The following is a 9293-nucleotide window of genomic DNA, read 5'->3' on the forward strand; positions in this document are numbered from 1 at the left end:
CCTCCTTGCACCACACCACCGCGCCTGCCTCCACGCGTGCCGGACGCCCGGCCAAGGCCCGCGGGACCCTCCCCCGATTCCCAAGGGGGAGGCGCGGGCCGCGGTAGGCAAAGAGCGGCGCCCAGCTCCACCCCCACCTGCGGTAGGTAGGGGTGGAGGCCGGCGGACTCCCTCACCACGGGGAGTGGCAGGGAGCTCTGCCCACTACGCGCAGAAAAGGAGGGGCAGCGGCTGGGGGGTCCGGTACCCCAAGGCACCCTCTCGGATCGCTAGAGAAGGCTTTTCTCACCGAGGGCGTATCGCTCCCCGACCCACCAGAGCACCACGGCTCGGACCCACACACGCGCCGGCCTGACACGAGAAGGGCCAAGGCGGTGTCGGTGGCTTTTGCTCACGAGGGCGTGGAGTGAGGAGACGTGGAGGCGGGGGGGTCTGCGGTAGGGGTAAAAACAAAAAAAAATAAAATAGTGGGGAAAAAAGAAAAAAAAAAGCAGCACAGGCTGACGGCATGAGCGGTCACTCACGGCTGGGGGCCACGAGCTTGTGCCTGTGGGCCTCAGGCTCGCCCTTTTGCCTCCCTGTTCTCGCGTGCCACTGGAGGCGCACAGCGGCAACTCATCAAACAAAGCACGCCAGAGAGCTAACAAAAGGAGCCAGTGAGACGGTAGCCTGGCCAAGACGGCCACGGCACCCCCGCGTCCTTGGCTCGGCCCACCGCAGCAGTCACACGCCCACGCGTCTCGCCAGCGCACCAGCCCCGACGGGGACGGCGCCCGACGGAGTCGGCCCCCCCGCGGCACGCGAGCGGGACCGACGAGGCACCCTATCCCCGGGCCGCACAAAACCCCCTTCCCCCCACACACCCCCACGGTGTGTGGTCGGGGAGGGGCACGGGCCGGGCGTGCCTCCCTTACCGCCTCGACCCCCCACTCGTTCACGGGAACTTCTGCAAGGCACTCACAACTCCACTCACTCCACTCCACCGCGGCAGCAAGCCGAGCAGGGGAAGCTTGCTGGGGGAAGGGAACGACACCGCCACTCGGCCTCAGGCACCTGACGGGCGACCTGGAGCGCTCCAGGAGCACCACAAGAGGACCGAGCAACACACGCCGGCGGGACCCGGGAGAAGGGCTCGCCGCGTGGCGGCGTGGCGGCCTCCCTCCCCTACCACGGGAGAGAGGCCCGCCCGCCAGGACACGGCCCACAGGCCAACGCGAGGGTGTCCGCTGCGTCCAGGGACCCCGGGCCCGCCCACGCCGTGAGGCAGAGGGCGGGAGGACGAGATCGGGCCGGACTCCGCACGCCCCTGGCCTCTCTTCCTTTCTCACCCACACCACGCAGCCCAGCAGCAGATGTGGGGGCGTGGGCGGGGACAGGGCAGGAGGCGAGGGGCCCCGCGCGCGCACAGCGAGAAGAGCAGTCCCGTTCGCTCCGAACGTCTGTCCCTCGCTCCGGCGCGGTTCAGGCCCGGCCCAGGAGAGCGCGAGATCGCCACATCGATCAGGAGCACACGGGGACGACGCCCCCGCCGCGTGTGGGAGGAGGGCAGCCCGCCGAGGCCAGGAAACGACGACGGGGCCTGCTTCCCCCGGAGTCGGTGCAGTCGAGAGAACCCCACGCCAGACAAGCGCCCAACACACGAGGCACAGAGCCTCCAGGGTGGGTCGTGGGGGAGTCCATCACGACACAACCGCAGGCAGGCGGGGAGAGCACCACGCAGGGCAAGAGGACCCGGACACGCGCGCACGCGCACGTCTCCTCCTCCCCCGCCGCCCTTGGGTCACCAGGCACCGTGAGGGTGCGCACCCAGATCGGGACCTCCCTGGGCGCACGCGACAAGAGCCAGCGCACAGGCACACGCGGGTGGCGACCTCAGGGAATGCAGGAGCGGAGCCGGGCATCTATCCGGCCGCACACGCTCAAGAAGCCCGGAGCCGTGCCACGCACGTCCAAGAGAGGTCCCAGAGTCCCTCAGCGACAAGCACCGAGTGACAGGGTGTCAGCACCTCTCTGCAGGTACAATCGGACCGCCTCTCGAGAGAGGAATCACAGGGCCACCCCACGGACAGCGGGGTCCCCCCATGACGAGCGCGTGGCCTGTCCCCACCGGGCCCAATCCCCCCAGCATCACACCACTGTCACCAGGGCTCCAGGGCTCCCGGGGCCATCTGGTCGACCCTTGGGGGGGGTTGGGAGGTTGAAGTGGGCTTGCGGGAAAGGGAGGGGGAGGGGGAGGGGGAGGGGGAGGGGTCAGACAGTCGGCGGGGCGCGGGTCGGTGGGTGACAGCAGGGAGGCCCGGGGACACGCGGCAGCGGCAGCGGAGTCGGGGTCGGGATCGGGATCGGGATCGGGATCGCGATCACCCTTCCCTTTCCCAGCCGCCGGTCGGTCCCCACATCCGGGAGATAAGTCGGCGGGAGGGGAGGCCTTCAAAGAGACGAGACTTGTGTAAAAGAAAGGAAACAATGCCGGGCCGGCCGGGCCGGGCCGGTCCTTCCACACATACGGAATGGAGGGGCAAGGGGCCGTATCCCTCTCCCCCAAACGTGAGCGCCTACAACGAACGGATCCCACACGAGGGACCGCGGGCAGGCCCCTGGAGCCCCACGAGGACCACCCCGTACGCCACGGGGCCCAGCCCCACCTCCGGAGCCGGACGCCGAGCCGAGCGAGCGGAGCGGGGCGGGGCGGGGCGGGGCGGAGGCCCGGGCAGACGTGTGACACGCACGGAGGAGGGCCTGGCCACGGAGAAGGAACAGAAAGGGCGGCGCGGCACAGCGCGCGACCACCTCTCTCTCTCTCTCTCCTCCCTCTTGCGTCTACGTCTCCCTCTCCGCCGCAGCCGTCTCGGTCGGCCGGCGGGTGGGTAGGTGAGTGGGTCCCCGCGGGCGGAGGGACACCGGCGCTGGCTGCTAGTCGACCCGTTCGGGCGGCCTCCCAGGGCCCAGGCCACCAAGGGAGCGACCGAGCGTGCGTGGCGACAGTCACCACCCGAGAAAGCGAATCCGCGGCCCCAGTCTCCGGCGAGCGCAGAGCGCGCCGGCGTCCCGGCACGACCGGGCCTGCAGCGCCCGCTACCCGCGTCCTCCTGGAAGTCCGCCTCGGGGAACCGTGGCCACGTCCTGTCCCTTGCCCGGTGTCACCGCAGCTCGAGAGGGAACAGGCCGCATAAAAGCGGCCGGCAGGTGGCGCCCGACAACCGGCGCCGGTCGGTCCGTCAGCGGGACGGATCCGGATCGCAGGGCCGGCGAGAGCTCGCCACCGGCCGCCGTGAAGGTCCCCCATCCATCCGATCCCGGGCCGCCCCGGGGCTCCCACCCACCCACCCACCCGCACGTGAGGGTAAACACAAAGGGAGGAAGGAGGACACCCACCAACGGAAACTCATCCCATCCCACGCTCTCGCCTAGGAAGAAGGAATACCGTCAGAAATGGCCACCCACCCTGAAGTACAGGTTTCGGATACTATTTCGTCCTCTTAGAAAAGTAAATAAATAGAAAGGCAGTTCCCCGGTGGCGGTCGCCAATAGGTTCCTCACCACGGTATAAAGGTCATAACCAAGTGCGGGCAAAGGGGTCGGTTTGTGTGCATACCGAGGATCAGAGCCTAATTTGGCTACCTACCCAGAAAACGAATTAAGATACGACATGAAGAAAACTTCCACCGTCAACGTCCTCCTCTGCGAGAGTCATTCCAGAAGCGGATCGTCAGAAAACCTCAACAAAGATCCTGGCGGCGCCGTGGCAGCTGTCGCTGCCTTCATCCCGCCGCTTCCTGGCCTCGCCGTTGGAAGGAAGGAAGAAGGAGGTATCTAAGCGGGCCCGTGCGTACAGTCCAACAACGGACTTGACTGCATCGCTATTGTCGGAACTCAACCCACAATCAGGAGGAGTGCAAGCCGCAGCGCTCCAAAGTCGTGAGACTGTAGACTATCTACCGTGAAAAGAACATAATGGGATGTGGACCGTTCCCAGGGATGCGCCGTGTGTTTTCTTTCATTCGTCTGATTTCTCTCAAACCGTTCACGTGCAGTTAGACAATATCCATCCTGTGATGGATAAGTTTTCACCAATGCCTAGGGGGTAGGTACCTCGCTGGTTTTCTGGGTTTCACCGGACAGGGCCGGTAACCGTAGGTCTGCTTTCGCCCTGTGTCCGTATTCCCATTCTGTGAAGGTGCGAACTCGCCGTCTGATCAGCCGCAGTCTGCTAAAACCTACATACACAGGCTTTTAGGTTACTCTACAAGAAGTTATGTCAGAGAGAGAATCCATCTTCCCGTGTTCTCTCCCGTCTGCTATACCTCTATAGCTTTTCTTCTTCCTTTCCTTCCTAATGACAGCCCTTTCGTAGAATCCGTGCCTCATATCGAAAATCACCGAGTAGCGTCCTCCTTTCCGAGCGGTAAAGATACCTCAAGACAAAGGCCGGGCACAGAAGCCACAGGGCACACATCTGCAAAGAAGCCAAAAAGCTAATAACCCCTTTCAAAGAATACGGCTCCTCTCTCACTCACCGACTTCACAGTTGCCCGTATGGCCCCGGAAGACGGCGGCGGCGGGTTAGCCAGAGACGGGTAAGATTCCTCACGGGAGGAACAACCTATAAGGCAGGCACAGGTCGCAGGGGGGCGCCATCAGGCGAGAAACTGGGGATCCACGGAGGTGAGGCTTAGAGCCTCCCCCCCACCCCACCCCCCGACCCCCCGCCGTTTGGAGAGGAATCTTCTGCGTCCGTGGATGTTCTGTGCCCCTTGTCTAGCTCGGATTAATACTCAGTCTACAGGCACAGACCTGATCGTCTACATTCGCCCTCCCTCTGACAGCACTAAACTATGTCTCCTGCCTTCGTCCTGCATCTACCGACCACTTCAGCATTTTATTAAAAACTGAAAATAAAAAGTAAGGAAGGGAGAGACATGTGGGATTCACATATAAATCGAGTATAAAAATCAATCGAAACCATCATAGCCGACTGGACGGTTGAGAGTTCACCAGGCGTGATCAAAACCGAACGCGTCCGTGATAACGACTGCCCTTAGCCACCGTTCACCAGGTAAGAACTTAGTCACTGGGTAAGAACTAGGTCACCGTGGAACACCTTGTTCGTCATGCTGCAGAAGATGGGAGACCCTCGAGGATGAGGCTGGGGCTTGATGGGTGACTGCGCATCAAGTCCCCTCCACAGAATGTTACCGCTGTTAACAACCATCCGATCGACACATAGGAGAGGTGCCCTCTCAAAAAAATAAGAAGAATAAAAAATAAAAAATAAACACTGATCAGTGAGCAAAACACTCTCTGTAAGGCCATTCTTTAAATATTGAGGCTCCTGAAGACATGCTGACGGTTCCCTGCCAGACGTAATCGTACAACTAGAGCCAGTGCAAGAGGAAAGGTGAAATAGGAACTTCTCAGGACCAGAATGGTCGGAGCTGAACCCGGAAACAGCTATCGTCTGAATATATGCTAAGATGATCTCCCGAGAGAGAGCAGCATTCACGTAGCAGACGGCATTAGCAACGCAGCACGTGTGCAACACTTGGTAGGACGACAGATGACCGAGACTTGGTTTACTTGAAGAGCGTGGCATGACCATACGTACCCCTGATAAGCTCAGCTTCCGGTGGTGGTTGGAGATGGCGTTCCCAACAAATCTAGGGCAGAAGCAGCCGTCTAGGAATCCCAGATCCCGCCTTGGGGCGGGGAGAAGACTTGACTGTTCCTTGGGATGGTGTAAGAACGAGTTCTTGGAAGCTCGGAAAGAGCGCCCCGTGTAAGCCGGTGAGCCAGCGAGGCTGTGAGCTCAAATCCCAAAGGAAACCACCTTCTTAACCAGGGCAGTATCGCGAGTAACAGTTTTTGGCGAAAGGCTTGGGTTAAGGAGGTTGGATGGATGGTAGGGGGGGGAGAACTCGGAGGGAGATGGTGGAGAAAAGAGCCGTTTCCAGAATCTGTGTCACAACGGGAAACTGAGGGGGGTCGGGGCTGCCAGGGTGGGAATTGGGGGTAGCGAGGGGTGTGTCATCGAGTGGGTTTGCAGGTGCGCTAAATTAAAAAGACATTTTTCGACAGGCTGTCACCGTACACGTGCAGAAAGTCCATTTCCCCTCTTCGTTCCTTTTGCTCCTGTCAGCTTCTAAACCCTCAACTCTCCTGAATATCGAGAGCTCACCTTCCACCTTACATCACAGACAGTGCTTCAGCCATCAGTTTGCAAGCTCTCTCCTCTGGGACCTCTCAGATTTCTGCAGGTGAGCTGAGGGACACAGAGACCCTGTCCTCGGGGACATCATTACACGGTTTTGTCCCCCTACCTCCAGAACCGGTGTAATGACTGAATCCTTCTCTCACCCACACTCGAAAGAGGTCTAACTCCTGGGAGGACTCACACGTTCAGCTCGCCTTTCCGGCGCAGGCCAAGTTGGAACTGAGTTCACCTGCAGCTGGTGTGACAGCCAACGTGCCGTGTAGGTAAGTTATCACTTTTATGCTCTTCTTTTTTGGTCCACTTGGGCTCTCACTGACCTGGCATGCCACGTGGCCCTCTCCCTGCAACGCTGCTTAATGAGGAGAGAGAGCTAAGGCAGGAAGGAGCAAAAGAAGCTAAACTGTGCACCAGCTCCGTGACACGGTACCTCAAGAGGGCATTTTAGTAAGTCTGTATTATAGCACAGTAAATTATCTCTCTGAACGAACTTGAGGGAAACAAGTGCATTCCCTCCACTCCATAGGTCCTCAGCATCGAGTCCCCTCCACAGAATTTTATTGCTGTTAACAACCATTTGATCAATACATAGGAGAGGTGCCCTCTCAAAAAAAAAAAACTAGGCTAAAATCTCTTGGACGTAAACATGAGCGACTTCTCCATGACCATTATCTCCCCGGGGCAAGGGAAACAGAAGCAAAAAAAAATGAACAAGTGGGACTATACCAAGCTGAAAAGCTTCTGTACAGCAAAGGACACCACCCATAGAACAAAAAGGCATCCTACAGTATGAGAGAATATAGTCGTAGGTGACAGATCCGATAAAGGGTTGACCTCCAAAATAGACTAAGAGCTCACGCACCTCAACGGGCAGAAAGCAAATAATTCAATGAAAAAACGGGCACAGGATCGAAACGGACATTTCTCCAGAGAAGAAAATCAGATGGCCAACAGACACAGGAAAAGATGCTCGCTCCACATCGCTCATCACCGTCAGAGAAATGCCATTTAAAACCACAATGAGCTATCACCTCACACCAGTCAGGATCGCCACCATCCAAAAGACAAACAACAACGAATGTTGGCTGGCGAGGTTGTGGAGAAAGGGGAACCCTCCTACACTGCCGGTGGGGATGTATATCAGTTCCACCATTGGGGGAAGCAGTATGGGGGTTCCTCCAAAAGCTCAAAATAGAAATACCATTTGACCCGGGAATTCCACTCCTAGGAATTTACCCTAAGAACGCAGCGGCCCAGTTTGAAAAAAGACAGATGCACCCCTATGTTCATCGCAGCACTACCTACAATAGCCAAGAAATGGAGGCAACCTAAGTCGTCCATCCGTAGATGAGTGGATAAAGAAGATGTGGTATGTAAACACAGTGGACTATTATTCGGCCATGAGAAGAAATGGTGCTAGAGGGTATTATGCTCAGTGAAATAAGCCAGGCAGAAAAGGACAAGTATCAAACGATCTCACTCATCTGTGGAGTATAAGAACAAAGAATACAAACTGAAGGAACAAAACAGCAGTCGACTCACAGAACCCAAGAATGGAGTAACTCGTTACCAAAGGGAAAGGGACTGGGGAGGGTGGGTGGGAAGGGAGGGATAAGGGGGGGAGGAAGGGGAGGCATTACTATTAGCAGACATAATGTGGGTGGAGGGGCACGGGGAGGGTCATACAACACAGAGAAGACAAGTAGTGATTCTGTAGCATCTTACTACGCTGATGGACAGTGACCGTCGGGGTGGGGGGGAGGGGGCGGACTTGGTGATGGGGGAAGCCTAGGAAACATAATGCTCCTCATGTAGTTCTTCATTAATGATATCCCCACCCCAAAGAAAAGGAAGGGAGGGAGGGAGGCAGGGAGAAGAGAGGGAGGGAGGAACAGAAGAGAGAGAGAGAGAGAGAGAGAGAGAGAGAGAGAAGAGAAAGGGGGTGGAAGAAAACAGAGAAAGAGAAAGGGAGGGAAAAAGGGAAGGAGAAAGGATGAGAGAGAGAGAGAGAAAGAAAAGCAAAAGAAGGAAGAAGAAGAAAGAGGAGGCAGAAGAACAGGAAGAAGAAGAAGAGAGAGAAAACAGCAAAGAAGTAGAAGATAGAAGAAGAAGAAAAGATGTAAAGAACAAGAAGAAAGAAGAAGGTAAGAAAGGACACCAAGAAGAAAGAAAAGAAGAGCAAGAACAACAACAACAAGAGCAAGAAGAAGAACAAGCACAAGGAGTAGCATTTTCCTCTGGCATTGAAAGAAAAGAGTAAGCACGCACATACACGCAAGCACGCATGCATACGCTCACGCGTTCATAGGCGTGCGTGCCCGTGTACCCATAGACACCTATACCTGTGAGTCCACGTGTATGTATACCACCACACGGTGGGTGTTCTTTGTAAGGACACGTTTCTCTTCCTAAAGACTTAGGGAGGGACAGGCAAAGTCACCGGAATCGCCACAGACGGCCTTGTCAGGAAACAGGAATAAAGGAAAGGCTCCAACCCCACGGAGACCTCGTCGTGATGTCGGCCGATGGACAGACGCACGAACCAAACCGGCCTGAACCCAGCAGAACTCCGGGCACATGTGTTTGGCAGGAACACAGAGAGGAGCGGGCGGGAAAGAGAAGAAGGCCGGTCAGCGTACTAGAAGGGCCCCAGAGAGTAAACCAGTGAAAAGATAGAAAGCGCCAAGGCCAGGAGCAAGTTGGCCTAGAAGTGTGAATACTCCCCAGGCAAAGAAAAGCATCTCAGCCGTAGCCTGTGCTTTCCTCGTGTCAGTGAGCACATACCAGCGTCAGACTGACTTGAGCACCTGCCCAAAGGCCCAGCCTCTTCAGGAAGAATTCTGTCTTAAAGCTAAGATTGCATTTTAATCAAACCGATGGCGCCTCAGCCCCCACTGGAGGCAAGGCAGACCATCTTGACTGATATGTTTCCACACAGAAGCTGATTACCCAGGAGAGGGATCAACGAAGTATATTTTCTGGAGGAGGAGGAGGAGGAGGAGGAGGAGGAGGAGGAGGAGGAGGAGGAGGAGGAGGGAGGGAGGGAGGAAGAAACTTAATGTCTGAACAAAGATGAATATTCTGG

This window comes from Manis pentadactyla, chromosome 18 (genome assembly GCF_030020395.1).
Source record: "Manis pentadactyla isolate mManPen7 chromosome 18, mManPen7.hap1, whole genome shotgun sequence".
NCBI lineage: Eukaryota > Metazoa > Chordata > Mammalia > Pholidota > Manidae > Manis > Manis pentadactyla.